Below are 16,277 nucleotides of genomic sequence, written 5' to 3'. Positions count from 1 at the left end.
TCTCACTCGCTCAGATAACTTTTCCCCAGCCTTACTGTAGTCCACGTTGCAGCTAGTGGCCAACCCAGCAAAAGTCCTTCCAAATGTCTCTCACGTATTTCCACAGGTGCATATATCCAAAGGTGAGTATTTCCCAAAGGTAAGTATCTCCAAATCCTTATATTCCTCATGGAAGTGGACGTGCAGCACTCTTGTCCTCCAGAGAGCCCAGGTTGGAGACTGTCTCTCTTCCCTTCCCAAACCTTCAGCTCATCAGCTCCTCATTTGTTTCAGCTGCGTGGGAAGATTGGCCATAGAGGGGTGGAGTTCCCGACCATACCAGCAGATGGAGCCATAGCTGTCTGGGTTTGCAGCCACCTCAGGGGGATGTAACGTCCCTCCAGGACACAGCCTCTCGTGACATCACACTACATATACAGGGAGGGGTGGTTCCAGGTGGTTGTATAGAGGAGGGAGAACCCATTCCTGTTGTATGAGACTGTCAGGAATTATCAAGATTACATTGTGGGGATCAATCCCTCTGTAAAAGTAAGAGATAATTCTGGGGGACTAGTCAAGATTACATATACAGGAAGGGGTGATTCAAGGTGTTGTTGTGTGAAGCTATTTTGAATTACTTGTTAAATTGACTTGTTATATAGAAGAGGTGGCTAAGGGATTTTTTAACAGTACCAACCATGGGGGGCAAATCTACAAGAGGTCCCAGAATTTACTGGGGACGAGAAATGCTTGATGTAATTAAAATGGAATCCAGGGATAGAAGAAATCTCCATTATGTAACCAGGTGGAGGGAGAGGTATGGTTTTGAGGGACGTCTAGACGCAGATAAACTCGAATCCATGCTTAAACAGATACATAAGGTGTGTAAAGGAGAAATAAGCAGTAGAGAGAGAGAGAGTAGGAGGGGCCAGTACCCACTGACAGCCTTACCTAATCTATTGGCGGGGAATGAAAGGGGCCCCAGCAACCTTAGATGTATACAGTAATAATAATAATATGCCATTTAGCAGACAGGCCATGAACACAGAGGACGTGGCCAGAGCGGTAGAAGGAATGACCCACCCCAAAACAGGAATAGTAAGGTTTGGGCTGCCGTTAGAGGGCAGTGGGTTTCAGGGATGCCCAGAGGACACTTTGCCATGGGCCGATCACGGAGAGTATGTTGGGAAAATAACTGAATTGTGTAATAGCCTCAGAGAGACATGCAATCCATCATGAGCAGAATAACAGACAGGACAGAGCCAAGAAAGAAGGCAGGAAGAAAAGAGAAGTGAGTGAGAGGGAAAGAGAAGTGAAGGTTGAGGTCTCCGTGCCTCCCCCCAGAGCAGAGGGCAGAAAGGTTATATCCAAACTTGGCAGACCAGGCATGGAGAGAAAATCCAGATGATGAATACGTAGGGAGGAGAAGGAGAGTGCAGGGGAATAATGTTGCCCCCCCACCGGCCCCACCTCCCTATGAGGAAGAAGGGGCTGGAGGAGGAAGGGAAGATGAAGGTGAGGAAGAGCCAGAGGTAGAGGAGTACAGGACAAGGGCAGAGAAAGTCAGACAGGAGAGAAAAGAGAGAAAAGAGAGAAGAGAGAGAGAGAGAAGTCCATCCCCCAGCTTTGAGCGTGGGGAAGAGGAAGATAAGGCGTGACTAGTCCTTGAGGGAGAAATAGTAGACTCTAGTGGGGGGAAGACTAAGGAACCCTTTGATCCAAATTGTGAGGTGTTTGAATTGGCTACTATTGACTTAGCACTTCAACAGGAACAGAAACCTTATTTGACATTGACAGTAATGGGTATGAAAATTAAATTCCTTTGTGATACGGTTAAAAAAAAAAAATATACAGGAGCCTGCAGGACAGCAACCTGTGCAACAGACAAGCCAGATGGAGTCAGGATTGATGGGGAGAAAATCATAGTGCGATCTGCCTCTGGTCATCAATTTATTGAAAGGTTATCAGCCCCAATAACCCTAAAACATGACCAATCAGGATGAGAGGCAACCATACCCATCCTGATATCTAAGCTGTGTCGGGTAAATTTACTAGAACGTGATGTAATGACTAAATTGAATGTGGCTGTCATTTCCGCTGAGAGGGGAATGAAAGTACACATAGTCAGAGACAATATGGTGGTCTGTGGGGAAGGGGAGCCATGTTATTGGTATAGGCAAGATTTGTTTAGGGGGGGAATAACTGATATTCCCCAAACCTTGATGGAACTTGCTGATGATGTAGTACCAGGCCCCACTAAAATGTCCCCCGATGACCTACACTGTACTCTCTAGTATAACAAACACCCAGGTCCAGATGCAATCTATGAAAAAGCATTATTTAAAACCACAGAAAGGACTATTGTCACGATCGTCTTGAAGCGAAGTAGACCAATGCGCAGCGTGTTGAGCGAACATCATACTTTATTATATTAAAGCACAAAAACCAAAACAATAAACGACTCGTGAAGTCCACGGTGACAAAGACCGACAAGGAACAAAAACCCACAACACCCAAGGGAAAACATACAGTTTAAATATGGCTCCCAATCAGAGACAACCCACAACAGCTGACACTCGTTGCCTCTGATTGGGAGCCACTCTGGCCAACATAGACATAGAACAACTTAGAATACCCAACATAGAAAATGAACACATAGAATGAACACACCCTGGCTCAACATATAGAGTCCCAGAGCCAGGGTGTGACAGTACCCCCCCCTAAAGGCGCGGACTGCGACCGCGCCTTAACAAAACCCCAAACAGGGGAGGGCTGGGTGGGCATTCCTCCTCGGAGGCGGCTCCGGCTTCGGGCTTGACCACCACCCTTCCATAATTCCCCGTAGCGACCCTGGTCCGGTCTGACCCCGCTGGCTGGATCTGGACTGGACATTGACGGAGCGGATTGCTTACGCTCCGTTGTGGAGCAGCTGACCGGTCTTACCAGGCTGACGACTCGCACCCCGGGCTTGGTGCGAGTAGCAGGAACGGGCTGAACCAGGCTGACGACTCGCACCCCTGGCTTGGTGCGAGTGGCAGGAACGGGCTGGACCAGGCTGACGACTCGCACCCCTGGCTTGGTGCGAGTGGCAGGAACGGGCTGGACCAGGCTGACGACGCACACTGTAGGCTTGGTGCGTGGAGCAGGGACAGGCCGGACAGGGCTGGCGACGCACCCCGTAGGCTTGGTGCGTGGAGCAGGGACAGGCCGGGCTGGGCTGGCGACGCACACCGTAGGCTTGGTGCGTGGAGCAGGGACAGGCCGGACAGGGCTGGCGACGCACACCGCAGGCCTGGTGCGTGGAGCAGGGACAGGCCGGACAGGGCTGGCGACGCACACCGTAGGCTTGGTGCGTGGAGCAGGAACAGGCCGGGCAGGGCTGACGACGCACACCGTAGGCTTGGTGCATGGAGCAGGGACAGGCCGGACAGGGCTGGCGACGCACACCGTAGGTTTGGTGCGTGGAGCAGGAACAGGCCGGGCTGGGCTGTCGACGCACACCGTAGGCTTGGTGCGTGGAGCAGGGACAGGCCGGGCTGGGCTGGCGACGCACACCGTAGGCTTGGTGCGTGGAGCGGGAACAGGCCGGGCTGGGCTGTCGACGCACACCGTAGGCTTGTTGCGTGGAGCAGGGACAGGCCGGGCTGGGCTGGCGACGCACACCGTAGGCTTGGTGCGTGGAGCAGGAACAGGCCGGGTCGGGCTGGCGACGCGCACCGTAGACTTGGTGCGGGTGGCAGGAACAGGCCGGACCGGGCTGGCGACGCACACCGTAGGCTTGGTGCGTGGAGCAGGGACAGGCCGGACTGGGCTGGCGACGCACACCGTAGGCTTGGTGCGTGGAGCAGGAACAGGCCGGACCGTACTGGGAACACACACCACTGGCCTTAAACGGGGATCAGGAACGGGCCGGACCGGACTGGCAATACACCTCAGTACCTCTCGCCGTGCCTCTACAACTTCCTTCCCTCCTCTCGCCAATGGCTCCCGTAACCCGGTGGCCTTCTCTCCTCGTCTCCCATTTCGCCCTGTGGCAGCCTCTTGCTGCCCAGTCGCCCATGCCGTGTGCCCCCCCCTAAAAAATTATTGGGGGTGCCTCTCGTCCTTCCGACGATGGCACTGCTGACGCCGCTGCTCCTCTCCTGCCTGGGTCTCCCCCTTCATAGCCCTCCGGTACCGGACGGCCTCCTCCTCGGTAATCTGCCCCCAACCGAGGAGGACATCCACCAGCGTCACCTCCTGCGTGTGTTCCTGGACACGCTGCTTGGTCGTTGTATGGTGGGTTTTTCTGTCACGATCGTCTTGAAGCGAAGTAGACCAATGCGCAGCGTGTTGAGCGAACATCATACTTTATTATATTAAAGCACAAAAACCAAAACAATAAACGACTCGTGAAGTCCACGGTGACAAAGACCGACAAGGAACAAAAACCCACAACACCCAAGGGAAAACATACAGTTTAAATATGGCTCCCAATCAGAGACAACCCACAACAGCTGACACTCGTTGCCTCTGATTGGGAGCCACTCTGGCCAACATAGACATAGAACAACTTAGAATACCCAACATAGAAAATGAACACATAGAATGAACACACCCTGGCTCAACATATAGAGTCCCAGAGCCAGGGTGTGACAACTATAGCCTTGAAATGGTTTCACTATGACAACACCCACGCAGTAGTGGAGGTGGAACTAGGGCCCCAAAGTCAGAGACTGTTCAGGGAAATATGGAGCCCACATGTGTCCCTAGCAAAGGAGCCAGCAGAGGACTGGAAAGACATGGGCCAGTGGGTATCCAAGGGTAAGAGGATCACTGATTGGGTCAATATTGTGAGTGGAGATCAACACAGCCCATCCACAGATAGTACATTTAGATGAGAATAGCAGATGCTGAGGAGAGGAATACCTGTTGACAGAACAACAGGAGTCAGACTTAAAAGAAGTTCCAGAGCATTTGTGGTCCCGGGGTCCAGCATACGTAGGATTAATAAAAGGGGTAATTCCAGTACAGGTGATACCCAAATCTAATCATAGGCCGTATCAGAAGCAATACCCTATGAAACCAGAAGCAATAAAAGGTTTGCAGTTTACCAAGAGCAGATTGTGAGGGACCTTGAGGGAGGGCCAATTCTCGGGGCGATAGTGAGGCCAGAAACAAAGGTGCAGTGTCCTGGAAATCACAGTCTGTTGTTGTTTTTTTTCTTTCAGTTCTGCTGGGAGTACATTGGATGATGGGGTTTTGTGTTGAATTAGAGACAGTGAGACTATTAGTCAATACCTAGGAGAGAAGAGAGGTTGCGGTAGCAAAGACAGACAAGAAGGAAATGGTAATAGTGGAGACAGGAGTGAGTGGAAGTGTTACAATTGTGACAAAACGGGACATTTTGCTAGAGAATGTGAGGAACCGTGTAGTTACTGTGCAAGGAAAGGGCACCAGTTAAGAAACTGTAGGCAGAAGGGGAAGAGAGAAATCAGGAGTCCTCATGACCTGGCTGTTTGGTTGTTGTTTTTTAATTGGGGTCAAATAAAAAACAACACACCTAGTATGATGTTTATAAAGCCTTGTTGTTTCAATTTTGGGTGGTTTTCAGCAGGTCAAGGGTGATAGGTCTTAGAGGAGCACACAGTGAATTTTATGGAGTTTTTTAGGTTTTGGCTGAGTTTGGGGTATATATGATTTCTTATGAGAATGAATGTCATGAGGATTAATGAACACTTGGGATAAGTAACATTTATTAAATATTTAGAATAATGGTAATGTTTGGTATACTATGGGATGGAATTTCAATTGCCTCTGAACTCTGTTTTAACTTTCTGGTGTTAATTAATCATCCACACTGGTAAATTCTAAAGGCATGAGAGGAGGACTTTAAGATAGTTTATTTGACCAATAAATAAAAATAAGGGATGGCAATTGGATGATAAATTACCAATATTACCTAAGTGATTGTTAGGTAGGTGATAATATTGACACATGGGCAGTGACATGTGTCAAAAGGAGGGATGGATGGTAGAACAGATTAGACAACACTTTGTTGCACATGGGATTACTAATTATTTAAAAAAAAAGATGTGTTATCTTTTCTCAAAATAATCACCAGGGCAGACAAAGGGCACCTCAGGGTGAGTATCCTCCGGCTAAGTACCCTTTCCAGCAATTGGAAATTGATTTTATAGAGTTATCACGGAGTGAAGGGAAGAAATTTAGAGTAACCCCAGATAAAGATGGGTTATCCCCCTTTGAGAAAGTGTTTGGAAGACCTTACAGAATGCCACAGTTGGCAGGACCAGACAGGCAGACATAGAACTAGAGAGCACCCTAGCAGAACACGTGAGAAGGTCGTTTATTAACCACACCTGTATGTCAGAGGTTTTGTGCCCCCACAGGTGAATTAAAGGAGAAGGTGACCCACTCTATCTAACCAGGAGACTGAAGCAGGCCTGGCGGGAAGGGCCCTACCAAGTACTGCCTTTGCCAGCAGAATAGCTGAGAGATCCATCTGGGTGCATGTCACTCACTGCAAAAAGGTAAACCCAGCTACACCTGATGAACAAACACAGAGTTAGGAGAAAGAACCGATCACCACTAGGGCTCGGGGGTTGGCTCCTTAACAAAGATTCCCTTACCCTGTCTGATCATCCCTGTGTGAGTTCGATAGAAGGTGAAGCAATGGGTTGGCCTCTGGCGTCTGACATGTTCTCAGGGCGAGGGTGGGGATTCACAGGTCTCCCGACGGTAGGTAGCTGTCTGATTGTGGGGGCCATATTCCTAACACACACGGACCCTCCCGTTTCAGCCAGAAGTGGTAGTTAACCTAACACAAGTTGAAAAGGCATAGGAGACAGCTAGACGTAGGGAAAGGGGAAATACTAGGGACTTTAGGGAAGGACATCACCAATCTCGATACACAGTTTAGGGACAGGTGTAGTATTGTGAAAGTAGGGAATTATCAGAAATGGCAGTGCGACCCATATGAGGGTAGGTACTGTCTGAAAGTCTGAATTATGCTAAAACAGATTACAGACCTGACAAGTGAGATATCTTCTTCAACTGGGGCACCCTATAGAGTAAACCTCTCTGAGGGAGGTAGTGAGATAGTGCAAACTATAGACCTGAAGGAAGTAGTACAGATGGAGACGGAGTAAATAGATTTTAACCTGTGGTTGGAATGGGTTCAGTATACGGTCTAAAGAGGACTGTTATGCCTGTAGGACAGCCAGACCAAGGTTAACAACTACTCCGTTCCCCTTGACAGGTTTGACTCTCTGTCAGGTTTATCCTCCATGCAAGCCACCTGGGGATGTGGTGAAAGAGTCTTATGGTAACTTGCACTATCTGTATCCCCCGATAACAAAGTCGTCCCGACCTGGGTTGCCTCAGTTTGAAGTCACAGGGGATTCTTATTGTTTTTCTAGGACTAATAAGATAGGATACAGGGTAGGGCATCTTAGCTCCTGCTCCCACACAGAGAATGTCACAACTAAAAGAGACCATGACTAATCTCTCCTCTTTGTTGCAGCCAGAGGATTTTAGGAACCAAAACCAGGCCCGTGCTGACATCTGATGGTTGTGTGGTGATAACTGATTGTGAACTCACCTACATACGCAAACAATCAAACGTGTCAGAGAATGGTGAGTTGTCACGTAGAAAGTAGAACCTCCTCCCGGGATCCTTTGATGAAAGGATATATATATTGATGGGATAGGAGTACCTCGAGGGGTTCCAGAACAATTCAAAGCTAGGAATCAGATCGCAGCTGGGTTTGAATCAAGTATTTTCTGGTGGTCAACAATTAATAAAAACGTAGATTGGATAAATTATAAAGATTTATAAACCACACTCGTGATGCAATAAAGGGATTAGCTGAGCAGACAGCGGCAACTAGCTTAATGACATGGCAGAATAGAATAGCTTTAGATATGCTTTTGGCTGAGCGGGGCGGAGTTTGTGTTCTGTTTGGATCTATGTGCTGTACTTTCATCCCCAACAATACAGCACCGGACGGGTCCGTGACCAAAGCGCTTCAGGGACTCACCACGCTGGCAAACGAATTGGCTGAGAACTCTGGTATTGATAGCTCCATAAACGGTTAGTTTGATAACATATTTGGTAAATGGAAAACTATTGTTGTAACTATTCTGGGTGAAGTTATAGCTTCTATGGGTATACTTGTTCTTTGTGGATGTTGTCTTATTCCCTGTGTCTGAGGGTTGGTGAGCAAGGCGGTTTCCCTAACAGATGGTGAGATACGGCCCAATCCCGGACTCCGACTGAAGGATATGACCTACCAGGCTTGGTGGAGGACGACGACGATCCAGATAATTTGAGACTGGATGTTTTCCTAGAACTATAAATCTCTAGTTTAAAAGTTATTGTAATGATCTTTTGTGTATTAAAGTCTCATTTTAAGTATGGTGTACTAGTTACCATTGCTAAAAAGTAACGTTATGCTTTTAATCATGGGGTAACCCTGATGAACCTGTAATGTTTTAATATGCAAACCAACTTATATACTTCAATGAGTGTGATTCATTTCTATAACAACATATATTTTGTATGTGTGTAATATTTAGTCAAAGGGTGGAAATGATAGATGAATTATTAATGACTAATTATTACACCCTGAAACTGTGTATAATGTGTTAGAAATGTGTGAGTGTAGGACCAGTAAAGGCTATGGCATTGAGCCACTATTTAGCAATGTGAGTAAGAGTTAGGCCAGACAACAAAGACAACTGAGAAACTAAGATAAAGAGGCCTCCCAATTTAGGGAGGGGAGAAACTGTTATGAAAACATGGTGCAGAATATTGTGAGAACGGCAATAACTGAGTAATGCAGGGAGTAGGATATGTGTGTGTGTGTGTGTGTGTGTGTGTGTGTGTGTGTGTGTGTATGTGTGTATGCATGTGTGTATATGTGTGTGTGTGTGAACTGAAGGTCAGTAGAGCAGTTTTAGAGTGGAAAACTACAGCCCGCCTACAGAGGGGAGGGATTTCTTTTTGTATGACGTATGAGTATAAAAGATGGACTCTGAAATTGTGATGGCAGAATTCTCAATGAATAAATATCTCTGACTATGCAGACCGGGACTCTGGCCGTTACTTAAATCCCAAAAGACTTACAACCTTTTGGGAGACGCACAGAGACACTAAAATAGTTTGTTAAATAATTCACATAACAGACCCTTGTATAATCTACCTGACATATTGTGTCTATGTCAAATGTTAAGCTTTCTAAGCTTTTGTTGAGAAGTGTTATACAAGCATTAGGTGTTGGCAAGAACTTGATTTGCATAACAACCACCTGTTGCCCCTAGTCTCTGACAACCCTCTAATTCTAGGCATTCAGTTACATAGCATTGTTTAAATATTCCCCATGTAATATTCATGGAGAGCTAACATGGCTGCCATAGAATGTTGAAGTGTTATGCAAATGCTTCATTATGTTCATTCTAGACATTCAATTTTATAGTATTTTTTAAATATTCCCCATGTAATGTTACAGTTTTTTTTCGATTGCTAACAAGCATTGTTCAATACTGCGGATACATGTGCAAAACTCTAAATACAGTTATCAAAACAACATGCAACTTGGCAATTCACATCCTACGTCTCAAAAGCAAATCTTTCTACCAAATGAAATCAATTTTTTTAGATGAACCAACAGTCATTTTTACAAAAGAAGAGTGGCAAACCTGTACCGTATAGAATGCCCTGCAATATATGCAAAGAAATAAAGCAGAAAGGCTGCAATATGCTTCAATACAATTTACTGTATTTTTGCAAATTACTGTATTTTGCTTTTTGCAGAGTAATTCCAAAATACACAAAAATAAATAATTCCAGTACTATTAAACAAACAAAAAGTGTATACACACTATGAATATGCATAGCATATTGTCCAAATGAAACAGATAAATAACAATGTAACACTGTCTGCTGCATTGGGCCACAAGTTCTCATCCACATCACACTGTATGGCCTCTTGCGCAATACACCTGGGAAAGAATCTCTTTACATGCCTGATCCATCCCTGGCAATCTTCTGCAGATATATCCAGGCATCCTGCATTCATTGCATCCAAGAGTGACATTTGATCATGTGGATGGTGGTCATAGACTTTCCACCTCCATGAGGAAAATAATTATTCTATGGGGTTGAGGAAGGGAGAGTAAAGGGTGAGGAAAAGTGACACCATCCCGGGATGGGCTGCAAACCACTCTGTGACTACCTGGTGGTCCTCTGTAGCTCAATTGGTAGAGCACGGCACTTGTAACGCCAGGGTAGTGGGTTCGATCCCCGGGACCACCCATACATAAAAATGTATGCACACATGACTGTAAGTAGCTTTGGATAAAAGCGTCTGCTAAATGGCATATTATTATTATTGGTGAAATGCCACATTGTCCCATACAATCACCCAGGTTTCCTTATTTCTTCTGACTTGCCCTCTTTCTTCACCTGGCAAAAGGCTTAAATAGGTCATCCATGAAATGAGGCGCTCTGTGTTGTATTGGCCCAATTAGTGGTTTACGTAACAGCAATCCTTTAGAGGATATTGCGGCACACATTGTGATGTTGGCACCCCTCTGGCCCGGGACATTCACTGTTACTCTTTTCCCAATCACATTCCTTCCACGTCGGCGTGTTTTGGCCATGTTAAAACCAGCCTCATCCACAAAGACGAACATGTGGGGTGTTGGCTTCAAGCTCCATGACACTCTAAAATATTGTAAATCCACAGGGCAACATAACAGTTATTCTATAACAGTAGTTTACATTACAGTATACTGTAACTGAAATCACTGCTGAGTGTGCAGTGCTCTGGTGAGTTTTGTTTACAGTAAAAACAGTACTGTAATACAGGATATAGACATCTTACCTGGACATATTGGTACCGGAGTTCCTTGACACGATCAGAGTTCCTCTCAAAGGGAACAGTGTACACCAGCTTCATGCTGATATCATGCTTTGTCAAGACTCTAGCAATGGTTGTCGTGCTTACACTTTCAACATTTTGAAATGTATTATTGTCTGTCAACACTCTCTCTTGAATTTCTCTTAGTTGTATGGCAATGTTGCTAATGACCATGTCAACAATTACAGCTTCCTGCTGAGCAGAGAAAATCCTACCTCCCCCCCTCCATTTGGTAACCATTGGGTCCTAAAACAGAAATATAATTACACACAAGTGGTTTGGAGAGCTTTTGCTCGATTTACTACTCTACAGTAATATTCAGTACAGTTAGATGCCCATGCAGATTGCATATCTTACCTGCTAGTTTGCTGGAAAGTTCTTATAATAGATGACATAGTTGAGCATTGTAAATTTGGCTGCACTCTGAGACCAGCATCTCTCATTGATAGACTATGATTGACAACATGATCAATGATTGTAGCCCTAATCTCATCTGACACTACAACTCTGGGTCTTCCCCTCAGTCGTCTTCCACCACGGATACGTAATCCTCTGCCTCTCCCGGCAACTCTTCCACCTCTGTAAGCCACTAAACGATCTCTGGCTGGGTCCATGTTTATGTAAAATATATTCCAAAGATGTCCCCTTTTGTAGAGATTGTAACGACATAAAAATGGAAAACACCTGGGTAGGTCTTCTGTTACGTAATGTAGAATGAAAATCAGCTGTGAATAATTAAGAGTTATTATTATTATTCTATTTTTATTTTAGAATTTCTATTTTGCTTTTACTGTAGCAATGTAAAAAATTGCAGTCTAATTCAATTTTCAGTAGCTTTTGAACTTGAGTTTAACAGTTTTGATAAGGGTATCTTAACATTTGCAAAATGGTCTTTAGATACATAGAGTTTAGTTGGTAAATGTGTTTTTGTGAGACAAGTATTTATGTAATTTGAAAGATGTTGTCATTGAATGCATTTTGTGTCAAAGCAATGACAAATGATCCACAGGTTGCTACATAGAGTGTTTTTGTGATAACTGTATTTAGAGTTTTGCACATGTATCCGCAGTATTGAACAATGCTTGTTAGCAATCGAAAAAAACTGTAATAGGGAGCTAACGTGGCTGCCAAAGAATGTTGAAGTGTCATGTAAATGCATCATAATGCAGAAACCGTATTGGCCCAACTCTCTAAATACATTACTCTGAGGCATGACAGTGTTGCCATGGATGACTGTGACATTCTCTGAAGCTCTGAAGCCACCATTGTTGATGAGTCCACCTGGGTCTTAGCGGCAACAATGGGCCTCTCTACACACACACACACACACACACACACACACACACACACACACACACACGCACGCACACACACGTACACACACGCACACACACGTACACACACGTACACACACGTACACACACGTACACACACGTACACACACACACACACTGGAGACAGGGTTACAATGGGGCAAAACAGTACTCACATACAAAAACACACAGGCCTATGCATAGCAAATGACTGAAAGACTGCATAACATTCATTACGAGTTTCTAAAAATGTATTTGGCATGAGGTCAGCACCAACTCAGTTTCTGAGTCACATCCCTTCATCAGATTCCATTGTGGTGAAGCACAATACACTCTTAGAAAAAAGGGTTCCAAAAGGGTTCTTCAGCTGTCCCCATAGGAGAACCCTTTTTGGTTCCAGGTAGAACTCTTTTGCGTTCCATGTAGAACCCTTTGTGGAAAGGGTTTTACATGGAACCCAAAAGGTTCTACCTGTACCCAATAAGGGTTCTCCAAAGGTTTCTCTTATGGGGACAGCCGAAGAACCCTTTTAGGTTCTAGATAGCACCTTTTTTTCTAAGAGTGTGGGATTGAACAGAACAGAACAGGTTTAAGTCTAGATGCCAAGAACTACACCTTTAGGCCTGTGGGTAATACCGCAAGACACACACTGTACCTTTACAGCAGTCACACCCCCCCCCCAGTGTTCTTCCTTGTATACTTTCTCTAATTAGAGTTGCAACATGTAGTTTAACAGGAAATGTGGGTTATGTTCTCCTTCGGTTTTCTTATCAATTTTGTTACTTCTGTCACGTATCCCTTTTCAGGCCAAAGGTATATCTCAACTGCTCTGTTTGTGTTTGATAGTAAAATGTTTATCTTTGGTTTTTAAAAACATTGTCCATGATAATGATACAGTAACAACTTATCATTATCTACACTAGCAGCGATAGGAAGCCTCTTATATAAAATGTATGGGCTCTCTCATCAGTTGTTTTGGCACTGGCAGGTCCTAGAAAACATCCACACTTTGAAGGGTGTTTTTTCTCAGGGATGAAGGAAAGGAATTAATTACAAGGACATCTTTTCAAGATGAATTACACAGTAATAACCAGTTGGGTGAATGTGAGGCATGGTAGCCTGTAGTAGAATAACATGGTACATTTAAGTAAGTATACAGTTATACTGTATTCCAAAATTAGAAAGAGTGGAGGAAGTTTGCATAAGAAAAACAGATAAGTTCAAGGTTTACAACCTCAATGTTTACAACAACAAATGAGGGTAACTCATGACTTTCCATATGCCTGGCTGGCAACCAGCCTTTGTCTCTTGCACATGCACAAAAGTAAACCTACATCTCACTGACAAGTAATTGCATGTGAAGGGGTTACAAGTTAGCCTGCCGTACAACCAGTGGTGAAAAAAGTACTCAATTGTAACTTGAGTAAAATTACAGATACCTTAATAGAAAATGGCTCAAGTAAAAGTGAAAGTCACCCAGCACAATACTAATTGAGTAAAAGTCTAAAAGTATCTGGTTTTAAATATACTTAAGTACAGAGGTGGAACAAGTACTACATTTTCCTACTTAAGTAAAATGTAAAGGTTAATGCTATACATCAAATTCCTTATATTAAGTAAACCAGAAGGCACAATTTGTGTGTGTTGCCAGGGGCACACTCCAACACTCAGACATAATTTACAAACACAGTATTTGTGTTTACTGAGTCCGCCAGATCAGAAGCAGTAATCATGACAATGTGTTATATTGATAGGTGCGTGCATTGGACCATATTGCTGTCCTGCTTTATCAATCGAAATGTAACGAGTAGGCCTACTTTTGGGTGTCAGGGAAAATGTATGGGAGTAAAAAGTACATATTTTCTTTAGGAATGTAGTGGAGTAAAAGTAAAAGTTGTAAAAAATATAAATAGTAGCTAACTGTTTACAGAGACATCATTTATTCTAACTGTCAGTGTTTACCAAAAACAAGCGTGACCAGTGCTGACATTATAAGCAACTAATTGTTTAGTTATCTATAAGGTTAGCTAGTTAGTGACTGGTATTAAAATGGGTGCCATAGCTAGTTGGTTGGTTAACTAATAGCTAGCTAGCTGGCTAACAACTTGTGAATGCTGGCCAAGTGTGGCCTTGCTGGAATATGTTACGGGATTCTTCCGATGGCATTGAGGAGTACACCACATCAGTCACTGGCTTCTCAGCTGGTAGAGCACGGCGCTTGTAACGCCAAGGTAGTGGGTTCGATCCCCGGGACCACCCATACACAAAAATGTATGCACGCACGACTGTAAGTCGCTTTGGATAAAAGCGTCTGCTAAATGGCATATTATTATTATTATTATCAATAAGTGCATTGATGATGTTGTCTCCACAGTGACTGTACGTACATACCCCAACCAGAAGCCATGGATTACAGGCAACATCCGCACTGAGCTAAAGGGTAGAGCTGCCGCTTTCAAGGACTGGGACTCTAACCCGGAAGCTTATAAGAAATCCCGCTATGCCCTCCGACGAATCATCAAACAGGCAAAGCGTCAATACAGGACTAAGATCGAATCATACTACACCGGCTCCGACGCTCGTCGATGTGGCAGGACTTGCAAACTATTACAGACTACAAAGAGAAGCACAGCCACGAGCTGCCCAGTGAAACAAGCCTACCAGACAAGCTAAATTACTTCTGTGCTCGCTTCGAGGCAAGTAACACTGAAACATGCATGAGAGCATCAGCTGTTCCGGACGACTGTGTGATCACGCTCTCCGTAGCCGATGTGAGTAAGACCTTTAAACAGGTCAACATTCACAAGGCCGCTGACCAACTGGCAAGTGTCTTCACTGACATTTTCAACCTCTCCCTGTCTGAGTCTGTAATACCAACATGTTTCAAGCAGACCACCATAGTCCCTGTGCCCAAGAACACTAAGGTAACCTGCCTAAATGACTACCGACCCGTAGCACTCACATCTGTAGCCATGAAGTGCTTTGAAAGGCTGGTCATGGCTCACAACAACACCATTATCCCAGAAACCCTGCATACCGCTCCAACAGATCCACAGATGATGCAATCTCTATTGCGCTCCACACTGCCCTTTCACACCTGGACAAAAGGAACACCTATGTGAGAATGCTATTCATTGACTACAGCTCAGTGTTCAACACCATAGTTCCCTCAAAGCTCATCACTAGGATCCTGGGACTAAACACCTCCCTCTGCAACTGGATCCTGCTTCCTGACGAGCCGCCACCAGGTGGTAAGGGTAGGTAACAACACATCCGCCACGCTGATCCTCAACACTGGGGCCCCTCAGGGGTGCGTGCTCAATCCCCTCCTGTACTCACTGTTCACTCATGACTGCATGGCCAGGCACAACTCCTACAACATCATTAAGTTCGTCAATGACACAACAGTGGTAGGCCTGATCACCGACAATGACGAGACAGCCTATAGGGAGGAGGACAGAGACCTGGCCGTGTGGTGCCAGGACAACAACCTCTCCCTCAACGTGATCAAGACAAAGGAGATGATTGTGGACTACCGGAAAAATAAGTGGACCGAGCACGCCCCCATTCTCATCAACGGGGCTGTAGTGAAGCAGTGTTTGGTTTTCGCCAGACATAATGGGAGCCATCTCGTCCAAAGAGTTGACTCAAGCTTGCCAAAAAAGCACCTGGAAGCACCTGGATGATCATCAAGACTCTTGGAAGAATGTTCTATGGACAGATTAGTTAAAAGTATAACTTTTTGGACGACATGGGTCCCATTATGCCTGGCAAAAACCAAACACTGCATTCCACAGTAAGAACCTTATACCAACGGTCAAGCATGGTGGTGGTAGTGTGATGGTTTGCTTTTCTGCCTCTGGACCTGGACGACTTGCCTTAATAGAAGGAACCATGAATTCTGCTCTGTATCAGATCATTCTACAAGAGAATGTCAGGCCATCTGTCTGTGAGCTGGAGCTGGAGCGCAGCTGGGTCATGCAGCAAGACAATGATCCAAAACACACAATCAAGTCTACATGACAATGGCTAAAAAGCAACACATTTTACATTTTGGAATGGC

Source organism: Coregonus clupeaformis, chromosome 23, assembly GCF_020615455.1.
Source record: "Coregonus clupeaformis isolate EN_2021a chromosome 23, ASM2061545v1, whole genome shotgun sequence".
Taxonomy (NCBI): Eukaryota; Metazoa; Chordata; class Actinopteri; order Salmoniformes; family Salmonidae; genus Coregonus; species Coregonus clupeaformis.
The sequence above is the reverse complement of the archived record's forward strand: the minus strand, read 5'-3'. Positions refer to the sequence as shown.